Consider the following 15197-nt stretch of genomic DNA (forward strand, 5'->3'; position numbering starts at 1 on the left):
CACAGTGTCACTGTAGTATTGGCATGCTAAATAATTTAGTGAGCTGTGGCAGGTAGATAGCTCTGCGGTGTCTATGTTACTATGGCAATACATTTGCCTAATGTAAATATTAGTCATTCTGACCATATGAATCTCAGGGCTTCTGACATTATTAGCTGTGTTTGGGAGGTGGGAATGTGTGTATCTGAAAGAAAAGTTGTTCTGGAAATATTAATAGTTTAAAAATTACTTTCTTTTTTTCATAATTCCTTCTGCTTTGTGACTGAGCTACATAATCTATTGACTGTAATGAACAGAGAAGAACATTTCTCCTATTTCTTTATCATGCTTGTAATGCGACTCCATTATAAGGAAATATATAACTGTATTCTGATCCTCTAAAAATTCAGCCTGAAATGAAAGTTAAGTAGGATCTTGAGGTCCATCAACTTTGCTGTTGGTCAAAGAGTCAAATAAAATCAAACTTGGAAGAAAAATTCCAGGAGTATTAGATTGAGTTCCATGACTTGAAAGGGAAGCTAAACGTGAGAGCCTTTTCCATTCCTTTTATGGGTACCAGCAGGTATAGAATTACTTACAAAACACCTGATTTGTCATAAATTAATGCATAAACAATATGTTAATGAAGACTGTTTCTTAAATATTTATTTAGATATTTTTCTAGTCCATTTTAATGGACTATTTCCAGGGAAAATAAACTACCTTCTGCAAAGCCTTCTCTCAAACGCCAGCTTGTTCCTGATTGTATGAACTATTCTTTGTCTGTTATGATCTGCCAGCACCTTTGAGGCAACAAATAGAAGTGGTAAAAGAATTAAATCATTTACCTTTTTGAAGTATGATATGGCATCACAGTTGATAGTCTGTGTAAAAGTTCAGTCACTTCAAACCACGAATACTGAATAGTACCAGCATACAAATACACTGGTACTATTTGTAACGTTTTATGTACTGTTTGAAACCTTTACATGTTTAACTGCTAAGCTTAACATCAGTTTTGGAAAGAAGATTTGTCTGGAATGTGCCACCCTCCCCCTGTGTTTGGAATTGTCCCCAGCCTTCCTGCCAAACATCTGTAAGGCAGGAAAAGAAATCATAGTGAGTGGTGAACGAAGTCTTTCATTTTTTTCTAGGGTAGATTATACTGGAGGCTTCTGTGTGCTGCAGTCTGACATTGGTGCTCAGCACCTATTTGTGTTTGACCCATTAACTGTTGAAGAAAGAAATAATAAAAAAAAAAACCCAGTAGTAACCAAGCACAGAGTTCTGAGTTCTTTGTATTTTGCAGAATAGACTTTGCTGGACTTGTATAAGTGTTCTCTACTTTTCCTCTCTCTAAGATGATAAAACTTTTGCTCTCAGTGCTTGCATGGAGGGCAAAGATTTTACAGGACAAGAATACCAACTAGAGTTGTTAGTTGCCTTTGCATGGCACTGATGCTCACAAATGCTAGTTTGGAATTCAAGTTAACCTAGGAAAATTAATTATTTACCACATATCTTTTCTTGGCAAGGCTGCCTATGGGAATACCGTGCTGCTGGCTGTCTCTTTTTTAAAAATATAATATGCTTTAGGTGCATCTGTTGATTACAGATGCAGGGAAGTATTGAAACATTTAGATTCAGAATAACCTACCAAGTATTAGCATAGTTGAAAGAGTAATTGGAGGAGCTTCTCTGAGCTTCTCTGATGATGCTTTTAGTAAACAAACCATACTCATAAAATGGCTTGGGAAAAGCCACATCTATTGCAATGTATCGGAGGAAAAAGACTGCAGAGGCACTTTATACTCTTGTGGGAAGAACCTGTGTACAGAGAGTTGCTCCTGTGAAATCAGGCTGGAAGGATTTTCCGTCAGGCAAAGAAGTTTGATGGTTCTGCTTTTCCAAAGTCACAAGTATCCATTTGCAAGACAGATTTTTGGGAGGGATAAATTTGAGCACTCAAAAACCACTCTGTCCCAGGTTTGGCTGATGTGTGCCGTAGGAACCGTATGAGGAGTACGGCAGAGGGAATGGTGGGTGTGTGTTCCTTGGACATAACTCATGCTCTCAGCAGCTAAAAGGGCCTGGTGGAGGCTCATGTGGCATGGTGAGTTAATGGCACTAGAATCCACCGGTGAAGTAGACTGCTCTTTGTCTCTCTCCTTTTCTTTTTTTTGTTGTGCCTCTCTGCAGCATGGACTCAGGGGTACCAGGGAATACCTATGGATTCCTACAACCAGAGATGCAGGGGAATGCTTCACATTCTGAATCTTTTTGTTCTGAGCTGCACTGCATTTCTTTGCTTCTGCTGCTGGAATATGGCACGCCCGTATTTTAAAGCTGTGTTGAAGAAAGTGGAATGGAGTTCATTACAAGCTGAATGTTTAAATTGGGTGATAAATTGAAAGGAACAAAAATGTGTGCCAAAAAGCAGTTGCATTTAATGTTTTACACATGATTTGCTCTGCTAGTTTCTTTTATTGTCACACTGCAAGTGCCTTTTCGCTTTGCCTCACAAAAGAAAAAAAATCTAGTAGTTCTGCAATGCCTTTTTTTATGTGTGTAGTGAATGTCTACTTTTGAGTATTACCTTGCAAAGTGGAGGTTTTACCTGTAGTGTTTTTATGCTTTTTGTTGCAATTCTTTTTGTATATTCTGCTTTTAATGATGTAATGATGGCTGTTGAGCAGTCCTGTGCCTTCCGTGACTCTCTTCATGGAGGGAGAGCTGCCGCCACTCTTATCTTGGGATGAGGAGATCCCAGAGGAACTGTGCATCTCAAGCTCGTGCTTATGGGAAATTAGTTTGGGACTGACACATGTGAATCCTCACATTGAGTACTGTTGATCCATGGATATCTGGCACTTAATTATCCCCTGTCTTGTCTTCTTTTAATTGCTGTCACAGGACAGATACGTTGTGGAGATTAAAATGGAAAGAATATTATGGCCTGTGTGCTCTTATGTTACCCTTAAAAATGATCGGTGTCCACTTACCGTGCTCACATAGATGTTTCATAAGAATATATAGGGTAGTATAAGGCCTAAATTGTATTTTCAGTATCCTTTTCAGTAAATGGTGGGGTTCTTATATATTTGTAGTTTTGATTTTGACAGAAGATGGTGAAAAAAGAGAGTTAAATCAAACAGATATGGTTTCCAGGCTTTTGTTGTTAATTGAAAGGGTTTAGAGAGTATATGACAAGTGTAAATGTCATACATTGCAGATACAAAAATACTTTTAATCCTTACTGTTACTGCAGTGAGACAGACAGACACTGTTGAAATCATAGTAATAAGCGATGTTTACCTGCCTGTTGCATTGTTAGGAGAACATGGCTTTGGGCTCTCAGAAGGGTCAGGAAGAAGTCACGCATGAACTCAAAAGGCATTTATTTCCATGTGCAGAACACTTAACTTCGGAGCTACAGTAATACTAAAAGATGTGATTCTAACATCCTGCTTGGTTATTATAGTTTAATGCCACTCAGCATTATAATTAGCTTTACTAGACATTAATAAGTGGGTTTAATATTCAAACCATGGTGTTGGAGTTAAGTGTGCCAATGAACCTTATCAGTGGAGCAAAATGTAAATTTTAACTCGTTTATCTCATTAGCCTTTAATAAGGCTCTGCTTTGCAAATCATGGCTGCATCATCTGCTGATTATATCCTGTGATCTGCTAAGCAAAATAGCAATCTAATAATAGCCATACATTGCATGAAATCCTTGCACTGGTGTTCTGAAACACTTCATGTATTTATTTTTTTGTTTTCATTTAGAAGGCCTTGATTGTATCTTATCTCTTCTGCACAATGGCAAAATATAGAAATGAAGGTAAGATGAGAATTCATTACTCACAGACCGTGGGTTTAGAAGCGTTTTGCCAAATAGAAGTTTCTGATGGGGGCTGTAAGTCTCAAGTGTGTAGTCTGAGTGTGGTGCATAGGGATTCTGAGATTTTTCGGGGCAGGTAAACAGCCAGGCTGTCAACTGAATAATGATGACTTGCTGCTTTCATAATAATCAGAGGTCTCCAGAAGTCTGTGGCTCGTGTATTAAGGGAGAAACTGGGCTGAGTGATTCGCCTTAGGCTCATGTAAAATGGAAGAGAACTGGAGGGGAATGTTAAGCCTCCTGGCTTGAGCTCTTGCATGCAGGCACTTACCATTGCAGCTCGTGATGATCATTGTGTGCCCTGCATGCTATTCAGAGCAAGTAACAGGAAGTAAAACACATTTGAAGTAATTATGCTGGTAAGTCCAGTTTTGATACTTTTCCTCAGCAAATTGCTCATACAATCTTGTCTACGTCCAAAAAAACTTGTTCAATCCATCTAGAAACTTTCAGGCTTTGAAGGTTTCCCTGTAAATGTTTGTAAGATTCAGTGACTGGGAGTGAGCAGGGTTAGTTCTGGTGTCTGAGGCTTGTCTCAGTCATTCCACTTGTAAGCTGATTTGGTTCACGATTGCTTCCACGTGGTCTTTGTTTTGAAAAATGTGTAGTAGCCTTCTCATATTGAGTTCCTTAGTGATTGTACCTCTTTCCAGAGCAACATTCCTGTGTGTGGCCAGGAGATGGACTTTGAGGATCCTGAGGGGTCCCTTCCAACGCAGCATGTTCTATGATATAACAGTACTTCAGATATATATGGTCTAGCATAAGGGAATTTGTTTAAATGGTTGCCAGAGGAGCAAGGTGAATCTCTTTTCTTATAATACTGTGTTAAAATGAGATTTAAACCCCTTTGTAGCTGAAGGATGTGAGATGGGACAGGTGCTGTAGCACGGTATTGTAATATCAGTAGCCACAACCCTCACAGGTGCACAGAGTCTGTTGACTGACTGCTACCAGAGGTGGTACATTTACTATGCTAGTAGTCATCCATCACAGAACTGTGTTTCATTTTTTGTATTGTTCGTTTCTTATTGATGGTTGAGTTGGTAGATAGATACATTGTCACAGTGAAAACTCACTTTTTCCTTTGCCAGACAAAACCGTGGATCTTGGCTCCCAGTCCTGCTGATTTAGAGGATGGAGAGGCATTGCTCCAACACCACGTTGGAATCTAGTGGGCTTGAATTTTCAAGTGTTGGCAACTTTGGGGACTGATTCTTTTCAATTAGGTTGATCATTTTGGTATCCATAATTGTAGGCATGTGCACTTTTGGTATCAGTACTCCTGAAGAAAAGTTTTCATAGAATCGTGGAATGGCTTGGTTTGGAAGGAACCTTAAAGATTATACAGTTCCAACCCTGCCACTAGGTCAGGGACACTTATCACTAAACTGGTTTGCTCAGGGCCCCATCAAACTTGGCCTTGAACACTTCCAGGACCAGGACATCCACAACCTGTCTGGGCAACCAGTGCTCTAAGCAAAAAATTTTTTCCAACATCTAATCTAAACCTCTCCCCTTTTAGTTTAAAAACGTTCCCCCTTGTTCTAACACTACCTGCTCTCCCTCCATTTTGTGAGCTCCATTAACGTACTGGAAGGCCACAGTGAGGTCTCCCTGGAGCCTTCTTCATACTGAACAACCCCAACTCTCTCTGCCTGTCTTTGTAGGAGGGGTGCTTCAGCCTTCAGGTCATCTTTGTGATCCTCCTCTGGACCCGCTTTCTTGTGCTGAGAAATGCAGAGCTGGATGCAGTACTACAGGTGGGGTCTCACAAGGGCAGAGTTTTCTTCTATCCTTCATTAATTTGTGGTTATTGTATGTATTTGGTTTAGTGCTGACTTACAGCACCATTTTTTTTCAGTTAGTTTTTCATTACAGACGCTTGATTGTGTGCAAATGCTCTTATAAAGTCACTGCAGGGCCTCCTGAGACATTCTGTGACTCTTAGGGCTGAAGGTTCGTGTCCTTCAGAGTACGGGTGTATTTGAGAACAGCAGGGGTCTCACAACACTGCCTGATGGAGAGATGACATATTCTGAAACAACAGTGAAGGGCTTTATTATTGGAGTGGCCATGTCATGAATTACGGTGCAAGTAGAATGGTGTCTGTGAGACAAGATGGACTTGAAGATAGAACGGGGATGGCAAATACACGTGGTGACAGTTTTGTTTCAGCAGAGGGGTAGCTGATGAATGATATAACAGTTTTGCATGTAGTGAAGTACTTTTGTAACTGGTGCATCAAAACAAAAAATTGGTTTGACATATGCTTTCTCATTCTCAGTCTTTTTCCCCTTTCAATTGAGAAGTTGAAAAAATAATCATAAATTAGTAATTCAGTGTCAAGAACCATATCCTTAGGAGTAAAGTTTGAGATCTCACTTCCAAACATTCCGTGGTTACAGCTGACTAATATTCAAGGCCTGTGCATACAGACAGATGTTCTCATGCCTCTTTGAACTGCTTCTGCCTCTAGCTTGTGCTTCTCCTTTGGAGCTCTCTGAGGACTTGTGTGTCAGATCTGACTTTGCATAAGGCTCAGTCTGCAAATTTGGATAGCACATCTATTGCCAGTTTTCAAGAAAATTTTAAAGGTGAGCTGAAAAATTAAGGAGAGGAAATGGCAGAGGACAGGTACTGCACTTCAGGCCTAGGGGATAAGAGAACACTCCAGCTACTTTGAAAAATACCCCAAACCATGGTGTGCTGTAGCTTCTGCAGCTCTGACAGCCTCAGGCAGAAGGACAGAAGTAGAGGTGAGAAGCAGCAGGGTTCCCAAAGACATACACAGACACTCCCCACTTTCAGAGCTGTGCAGGCAGGAGGAAGAACAACCTGTTGATGGGTGGAACCTGTGTGTTCCCACGCCTGTCTCCTTAGGTGTTACAAAATTAGATGGGAGAGGCTGTGGTTTGCCTTTTGGTTGTCTATACCAAGAAGCATTCCTGCTAGGGCTGACATCCAACTCCCTTATTTACTAGGCCTTCGGTATCGATCATTCCGAGTGTTAAAAAGTTCAAACAGCAATTACATTTTGTTTTTACTTTATTCTGATATTTACCCCACCTTTTAGTAGATGTGTTTGTTAGGTCCAATGTTTTCCAGAGCACTCCCTTTATGAGATGAATAGTCTTCTTTGCAATTTGTTAGGTTATTTGCCTTCATTTACCCTCCGGGGGTGAAAGTTACTGGTTTATCTTCATTCCTTGCTGTACTAGAAAGACACCTATATTTCTGTTCATGTTTTCTCAAAGGTTCAAAGGCAAGACTGGAAAAAATTTGTAAGAATTGTTATGAAGGTGTCAGATTACGTCAATCTTCCCCCCCCCCCCCAGTTGTTCCTGTGATTGTTTATCAGTTTCTCTTTTTTTTGCATTCAGTTTCCATTTGCACAAGACTGGGTGGTGTAAGAGTGTAAAATATTTTCGTAGTGTCGCAGACTTGTGTTATGATATCAGAGATGAGTAATTAATTTTTACTCTGCATAATCGACAACTTAACAGTGTTTACATGACACAAATAATTTTATTCCTAGGAAAGCTAGAGAAACTTCAAGGGAAAATATCTACCACCTGTAGAAAATAGAATGAAACTAAATAGAAATAGAAATAACATGTAAATTTTTCTTTGATCTGGCATTTTATGCACTAAACATCATAAAAATGCCAGCAATCCACTTTGGATTTTGTTGTTTACTACCATACGTATTAAAAGCAAAAAATTTCATGTATGGAGAGAAAGCCATAATCTGTCAAAGTCCACCCAACTTGCAAATCTGTACTAATATTTTTAAATAAGGGTGTCACTGCAGGAGGAGAGGTTGATTTTTCATGGATCTATGCTCACAGATGGGGAAGTGTTATTTTATTGAGGTTCTTGACTTTGCTATAAGAATTAATATAAAATGAATCTTCAAGTTCTGCTTGTCTGCTCTGAGTTAGAATAAAAAGGGAGAAGAAAAACAGTGTTCTTATGCAGTTTCCTATGAGACCTAATACCTGGGGTCTTGTGCATTATGGGAACAGGAAACTGGAGTGACATGATTGGATTTTGTAGGGAGTGCTCGTTTTGCCTTTTTTTTTACCTTTCATTTTCTTCTTCGTTAATCACAGAACTTGATTCTTCCTCATCCTTGTTCTTCAGCCAACAGTGTGCTATAGTGATGTATTGGTCTCATCTTAAACACTAATATTTATTCAGTGGTTTTCCCCAAATTTGGGAATTGATAATCATAAAAAGAATTTTGCAAACGCTTTTCTCTTTGCCAAGCCTTGAACATAATTTAGGGCAAAGGAAGTTCACTGATTTCTGGAGCTTTCTCCGAGCTAAATTGCAGATGTCTGAATCAAACAATGCTGGTTCACACAGTGTTCTTTTCTTTCTATTCTTCTTTTTATTATTTTGAAGAAGGAAAAAAAGACCACAGAAGTACATTTACACTCAGAAGTATCAATCCACTAAATATAGCACTTAATCACGAGGCCCTGTCTACTATCAGGCAATACCTGTACGTAGGGTGAGATATGAAAATGACCTTTCAGATTTTAGTAGCTTGTTAAGTTGACTAGGTTTAAGGAGTAATTTGTGATGTGCTTCTGTCATCCTACAGTGCACTGAAACAGTTGTCCTGAAGCTCTGTAATGATATGCCTTTGCTCATTTCCTTCATTTATTAGTTCACCGTGTCCCTAACATGTTATCACTTCAGAGTGTAGGAAATAATGTTGACTTGGTGGAGAAGTATCTTGGGGTGGTAATTCTTTCTAAATTGAGTAGTTTCAGTTAACCAAGTACAGAAAGATAAATGACAAATTCCAGTTATCTGGCCAATTACTACAGTCTGTGTACTGTAATGAACATACTGAGAAGTATAAAAGGGTGTTATTCTGTGACAGATAGCTCCCTAAATTTAGACAGAGTTATAAACTCATTTTTTTCCCAGGAAAAAGGGAACTTTGTATTGCGAATTAATTAATGTTTTGGAAGGAGAAATAAACGTGCTTCTAGAGTAAGTATTACGTTAACAACTATGCAGCATCTGTTCTATATCTAACAGTTTTCATTTTATGGCATATTATGTCCTTTTCTGGTGTTTTTAGTTTGAAAGAGGGATAAAGAGAAGTATCATGGGCATGTGAACAAGAGGGCAATTCCATCTGCAAAGTAGAAGTTCTTTTCTCAGTGAAAACTTGGCAAGAGTCCTCTTGGGAAGCTTGTTGTTTGGTTTGTTGGTTTATTGACCAAATAGTCAGGATAGACTTAATGGTGTTTTACTGCTGATTCTTGTGCTTGAACTATATGTAGAACCTGCAAAATCATCTCAGAGTTTGGAAATTATAAACAAAAGTTTATGGCTTCTTTATCATGAAACATGGAATGTTTAGAATATATGTGTATTTGCATTTTATTGTGGATTAGTGCTGGAAGCATACACGTCTTCTTTAATGTCACTTTTTAGACTTGAAGGCATTATTCTTGGACTTCTTATGTTTATTATAATGAGTAATTTGACATGTTATACAAATCACTTGAAAAATTGTCTTACATATTATTGCTGCAGTCATAAAATACATACCTTAATCTTGTTTTCTGTAATCTACATATGATAATTACAGGTATATTGATAACATTTCTCTAGACCATCTTTCTCTTGGGAAGGTAGTATTTCCTGTTCTGTACACTAGTGTTCTGAAAATAGCTTTATATCTTCCGAGTATGGAGTCTTCTACTGCTTTGCTGCTCTCATTCATCTTCCTGTCAGGAAGGTTTTGTAGAAAGGCAACTTAATAATTTCCTATGAATTTCTTTTATACTTTTGGATTTAGACACTCTTTTACATTAAAAAAAAAAAAAAAAGTGAAAAAGAAAAGATGTTCCATTCCATTCAGCGTCACAACTTGAAGAAGCATGTGGCTTTCCTAAGTTATGAGGAGGCTGGGACTGGGTTTGTTTGTCACACAGATGTCAGACTTATCTTGAAAAGCAAAATTGATGCTGCAGAGTGTATGGATCGGTTTGATTTCTTTCTTCCATTAGCATAGCCAGAACATAAAGTGGGTTTTGTTAAATGTCTGCTTTCTGATGTGTTGCTCCCTCCTACTCCTGGATAGTGATGAATTTTGAAATAAACCCTGTACAAATTCTCAGTAGAGATGGGAAAGTTGGCAACAACTATTTTTTTGTCAATAATTCACTTCAACTATGGCAAAACAAAATTACTAGTGTAGACGTGGCAGCTAATATTTGTAATTCACCTATAAATCAAGGAATGGAAGGTACCTTTCATTGAGTGACGTGTGCTATGCCCTTTGGGGTTGTTTTTGTTTCTCTTTGAAGCTTGGTATGGAAGCACACTCACAGTATAAAGTTTTAAACTGAGATTTGTAATGCCTCTCTCACACAGTTCAACACCAAGCACTTTGGTCTGTGAGCCTTGGACATTTTAATTGCTTGGTTTTCTGTAGAAGCAGGCTTTCCTGGGGTCATCAATTTTGGTAGTGATGTGGGAATGAGCCAACAAAGTTAAAGCCTTTGAATTGATTTCAGTTCAATGACATCTGCCTTCTTTAGTATGTAGGTAGAAGTGAACTTTTCTGAGCTGCTATTTCTAAGGGTCTTTTTTTTCCAAGTTTAGTTTAAGGTTTCAATATCCCTTTTGTAGCAGCTGCCTGCTAGTGGCAGACAAGATACCTCCGTCTTACTGTGCCAGCGCTCTACTAAAAATAGAGAGAGATCTATCTCAGATTTTAAAAACCCCAGCTGCTAGTTTATTCTTAAATTTTTAATTGGTGTAATCTGTATTTTGAACCTCTAATTGTTACTGAATTGTTACCTTTCTATAGTAGGCCAAACGTGAGGAGATCAAATACAACAGAGAAACAGGTTTGTTATGTTCCTCATATAAAAGGAACAAATTGTGCCACTTGAATAGCAACCTAATTTTTTTCTCTCCCTTGCTTCAGATTTATGACCCAGGGATATGAATATGTAGTTCATTCCTCCTGGGACTTTGCAAGAGTAACTTCGGTGATTGTATGCTCTCGAGATCCAGTGAAATTGCCTGTGTGCAAATGCATGTGATAGATGAACATGCCCTGTGGTGTAATAGGTAAATGGGGCCCTCCCTGAGGAGGTCAAGGTCTCTTTCAAGTATTCTGTGTTGTTTAATTACTGTTTTCTTGAGCAATCACTGCCATCTCTCTAGCTTTGGTAACATGCTCTTTGATGAACTGTCTTTGCTAGTTAGCTGTATACCTTCCTGGACCCACTCTCTGTGGTTTTAGTGGTTTTATCCATACATTTTGGACCATACTACCCAACTGGCATCTCTCTTCTTTCATTTTGGCTGACACATGCAGTAGGAGTCTCTGAGGATTTGGGATTTGGCTTAGCCTGTGTCCCAGTGCCTAGGCTTGCCAACAGGAGTTGATCCCATTGCTTGCCCTGGAAGCAAGCCCGTTCATGCCATTGTAGCACTCCTGAACTGGGGCGGTCAGCTGGACCTCTTGGCTGTCACTGCTGCTTGTTTACATGAGGGGGAACTGCCCGTTCATGTGTCTGGAGAACCATGTACTTATTTAATGTCCTAACCTGGATCTCCTAATGTATAATGCCACCGGATTATATAGATCACATGAAGAGCTTAGTGGTACCCCAGTTGAGCTATTGTGAATCTACAATAAACATGTGAGTCGTGTAGCTCCACAGACATTTGATAGAAGATAAATTGTATTTTTTAACTGCAGCAGGCTGACTGTAGATGGGACAGTAATATTTTTGTCTCATTATAAACCATACTGTGTGTAGTGTCTCTTGTGAGATAGATTATTAGGCAGTCTCTGTGGGGACAAGTCACAAGACATTCTTACTTTCATGTTAACAGGTTGGATTAAATTGTGCTTGATGAGAACAGATTGATATTTTGATTACCTACATTGTTTTACAATTTGTGGTGACTTGTTCTCTGTTAGGATTTTAAGCAGGTAGCTTTCTCAGTGTAAAACATATCTTTTCACACCTACACATGAAAGGCATAGTGTCTTTGCAAATACTGGGTAGAAAAGCTAGATTGAAGAAAGCTGACTAAATGTGAAATGTTTGCTTGGGGCAGACAAAGGACAGGACGATTGCTGGACTGCAGCACTGAAAGGTGAAAGAACAGATAAAGAGGGAAAATAATTGTTCATATAGTTTAAACTGTCCCTCTAGTAATCTGCTTCAGCTTTCTTGCTAGCAGAGCTTCTGAAGGTGAGTAGGACTTAATGAAAATGAAGATCCTTTGGTGCAGTGACTTTTAACCACTGATGGTTCCTCGGTTGCCTACCACAGACCTACTGATCTCCAGTGAGCATCTTGTAATCTTTCTGCACTCTGGTGGAGGCTGTATAGACTTAGGGTGGGAATGTGACTGTTTTTCTTAGGCTTTACTTTTGCAGTGAAATTTAACACAAGCACTGTGAATCCTTTCCTTTGAAAGGATTGATGTCTTCCTTTGAAACACTATTGTTAATAAAATTTAAACCCTCTTCCTAATCATAGTCCCTAAAGAAAAGCTGACAAATTTGAGCAGAAGGCTTTCTTTTCAATCAAAGGTAAACAAAACCTGAACAAGGTCCCTTTTAAGCTGGAACTAAGTTGAGGCATGTGAAAATTTGCCATTCACTTTTCTCCTGCCTTCCCTCATCCACTTATCAGAGACTGCAGAGGTGTGATTGCATACCTGTGCGTAAGACCATATAATTTCCCGCTGCTTCTTTGAAGTGGTCTAATTTCAAGCCCCTTTTATGCTACACTAATCCATGAAAACATTTTGATATATGCTGTTTCTTTCACTGCTGTCGAGGTTTCTCTGTTTGCTCTTGTGTGCCTGGACTGACAGGGTGCAGAGCTTTGGCTGGTACAGCAAAGGAGTGTGAAGTATTATTACTTGTGTTCCTGAACTGTTAGAGAACATGGCATCTTAGGCTCTCAACAGAAGACAACCTTGATAATTAAATTGAAAAGCCGTGCAGCATATTTTGTGCCTACCTTACTGTATTGGGCTGTGTATCCTTTGTCTTTTTGTTATGCATTGCCCTGGAAACACCAATCTTGCAAACTTCTGTGCTGTTTTTTTTTAGTTCAAAGGTGAGACTTTGGAGGAGAGACGCTCCAGTGGGAGGAAGCAGACTTCGGAAGGGATTCTCGCTAGGCTGATCTTCCAGTGTACTTTGCAGTAAAATAAGTGCTTTTGTTGATTGGGGAGTTCAGCCCTGTAATCAGCTGTGTAAACGGGTTGATGACTTACAGACTTCTGGAGGAGAAGTGCAAGCAGATATCCTCCATGAGTCTGGTGACTGGGTCTCAATCTCATTAATTTAAAGCTGCCCAGTGCAGTTGTGGACTGCTGCTTTTTTTAAAACTGGAAATAGGCTGAGTTGTACTGAGGTTTTGTGCTCTCTTCCTTCCATCCTCTTCACTTAACAGAGACTGCGCAGATGTGATTATAGACCTGTGTATGTGACTGTACAACCTTGCTGCTGCTTAGGGAGAGACGGGTGCTTCCTAGTATGTTTGTATATGCAACGCTTGACCTGATTTTCAAGGAAAAAACCCCAAGCAACTAACTGAGTCTATACTGAATGCTATTTAATATGAAACAAACAGAGTTTATGAAAGTGGAAATTAGTTGCCTAATTTTTCAAAAGCTGTTGTCCAATTACAAAGAGAATATAGGAAGATCTTAGGAGAAATAGTGACTTATCTCTTTGAACCTGATTTCCTCATGTGTGTGACGTACACTGGTGGTTCTTGTTCCACATGGGGATTGTTAGGTATATAAAACACTGGTGGTAGGGGCAGGTACCTCATGTAGGAGAAGAGGGATTAGAGTATTGTCAGCAGAGGTAATTGAAATAGCTCTAGAAGGCGTATGTAAGTGGACTTGACCTTGTGATACAGTTAAACAACCAATAGATAAGATACGAAAAGTTTACCTGCTTAAGAAGGTTCTGTTATTGTGTGGCAGCGTAAAGGTATTAAACTGAGCAGTGGCTTTTGGAAGTAGAATTTTGAATGGCCTGCATGAGAGGTATATTCACAGTGGGTAGATTAATAACTTAATCAGGATTTAGCAGAGACAAAAGGCTAAATTTTTTGGAAGATGTTAACCATGAAATGATAAAAATAAATGGTTACTATTGTTCTTAGTAGTCCCCAAGTTCACTCCTACCTTTTCCTCCATGAATCTATGTTTTATGAAATAATGTATTTTCTCACCTTTGGACTCATCAGGTTATCTGCCCTGTTTGATTGGAGCTAGTTTTACTTCACAGAGAATAACGTGATGTTGCAGTTACTGTTGCACATTGCGTCTTGCAAAATGATCAGGAAAACCTACTCATCCAGTAACAAAATCTGCTTGCAATTATTATATTCTGTCTGCTACTGCTTTAACTAGGGCATAGTAACTTTAGATTGGTATGTATCTTAAAAGATAGTATCTCTTCCAATTCATTTACTTTCCTTTTTTAAATAAGGACTCTGTTTTTAGAATCTACTTTGTGACCACTTAAGTTGTCAAAAGCTTTTCAAAACACTGAGTTTGGAGTCTTTGAAGCCTACACAATCTAATAGTGTTTTGTATTACTGAGGAAATCCCAGCATCCCAAGATACTTTTGAAACTGGAAATATTTGCTTCCTTAAGGGAATTTATTTGAACTTAGAAATATTATTGCACATTGTAGTCTGCTTGTTGCTGTCTTGTTACTTTTAGATTAGAGATGATTAAAACCCATAGAATTGGTGGTTGTGAGGGTTAATGTCTGTGTTCTTTGACTACTCTGAGATTTCTGATCCAATAGCTGGGCTAGATGCAAGCGAACCTGGCCCTCATCAACAATGTTTGCTGCGGGCAAGTTGTTTTCTGCTAATAATTTAAATTTGCTATTTTTGTTCTTACATTTGGTGCTTTGTACAGGCTGTTTATGATGACTTTGTGCAGCAGGAGTAAACATTCAGAATGAACTATTGGAGATGTTACTGTTTGTCACCACGGGACAAATGATCTTTTTGTGATTATTTGTTAATAAAGCGGTAAGTGGCTTTAACATTGTGATTGTACGTATGTGCAGTATACTGTTAGGTGGAGGTTTTATTTATAGTACATAAATGCTGGAGATGAATTTGCCATTTTACGGTTTGTCAGTCACATACTCCCAAAGATCTGTGCCAAGCAATGGGACAGTGTTTGTGCTTGTAATAACAAATACAGTTAATGGACCAGACAGGACGAATGAAATATCAGCTTGAGGAGACCTTCCTAAAAAGTTTC

General features: G+C 38.9%; 1 protein-coding gene across 6 annotated transcripts in view; it reads left to right on the top strand.

The window, feature by feature from the left end:
- Positions 1-15197, top strand: part of FAM160A1 (family with sequence similarity 160 member A1) — a 90760-nt gene that overhangs the window by 35737 nt on the left and 39826 nt on the right. The window contains exon 1 of one of the 6 annotated variants that reach the window (XM_027891826.1): positions 10908-10993. The exons of the other annotated variants lie outside the window; for them this stretch is intronic. The gene's annotated coding sequence lies outside the window, so the exon portion shown is untranslated. Of the gene's footprint in view, positions 1-10907; positions 10994-15197 lie in introns of those variants that run through there. 6 annotated transcript variants of the gene reach the window in all.

The sequence above is a fragment of the Empidonax traillii genome, unplaced genomic scaffold (assembly GCF_003031625.1).
Source record: "Empidonax traillii isolate 1590-97213 ecotype Southwest subspecies unplaced genomic scaffold, ASM303162v1 scaffold331:size1191723, whole genome shotgun sequence".
Lineage (NCBI taxonomy): Eukaryota > Metazoa > Chordata > Aves > Passeriformes > Tyrannidae > Empidonax > Empidonax traillii.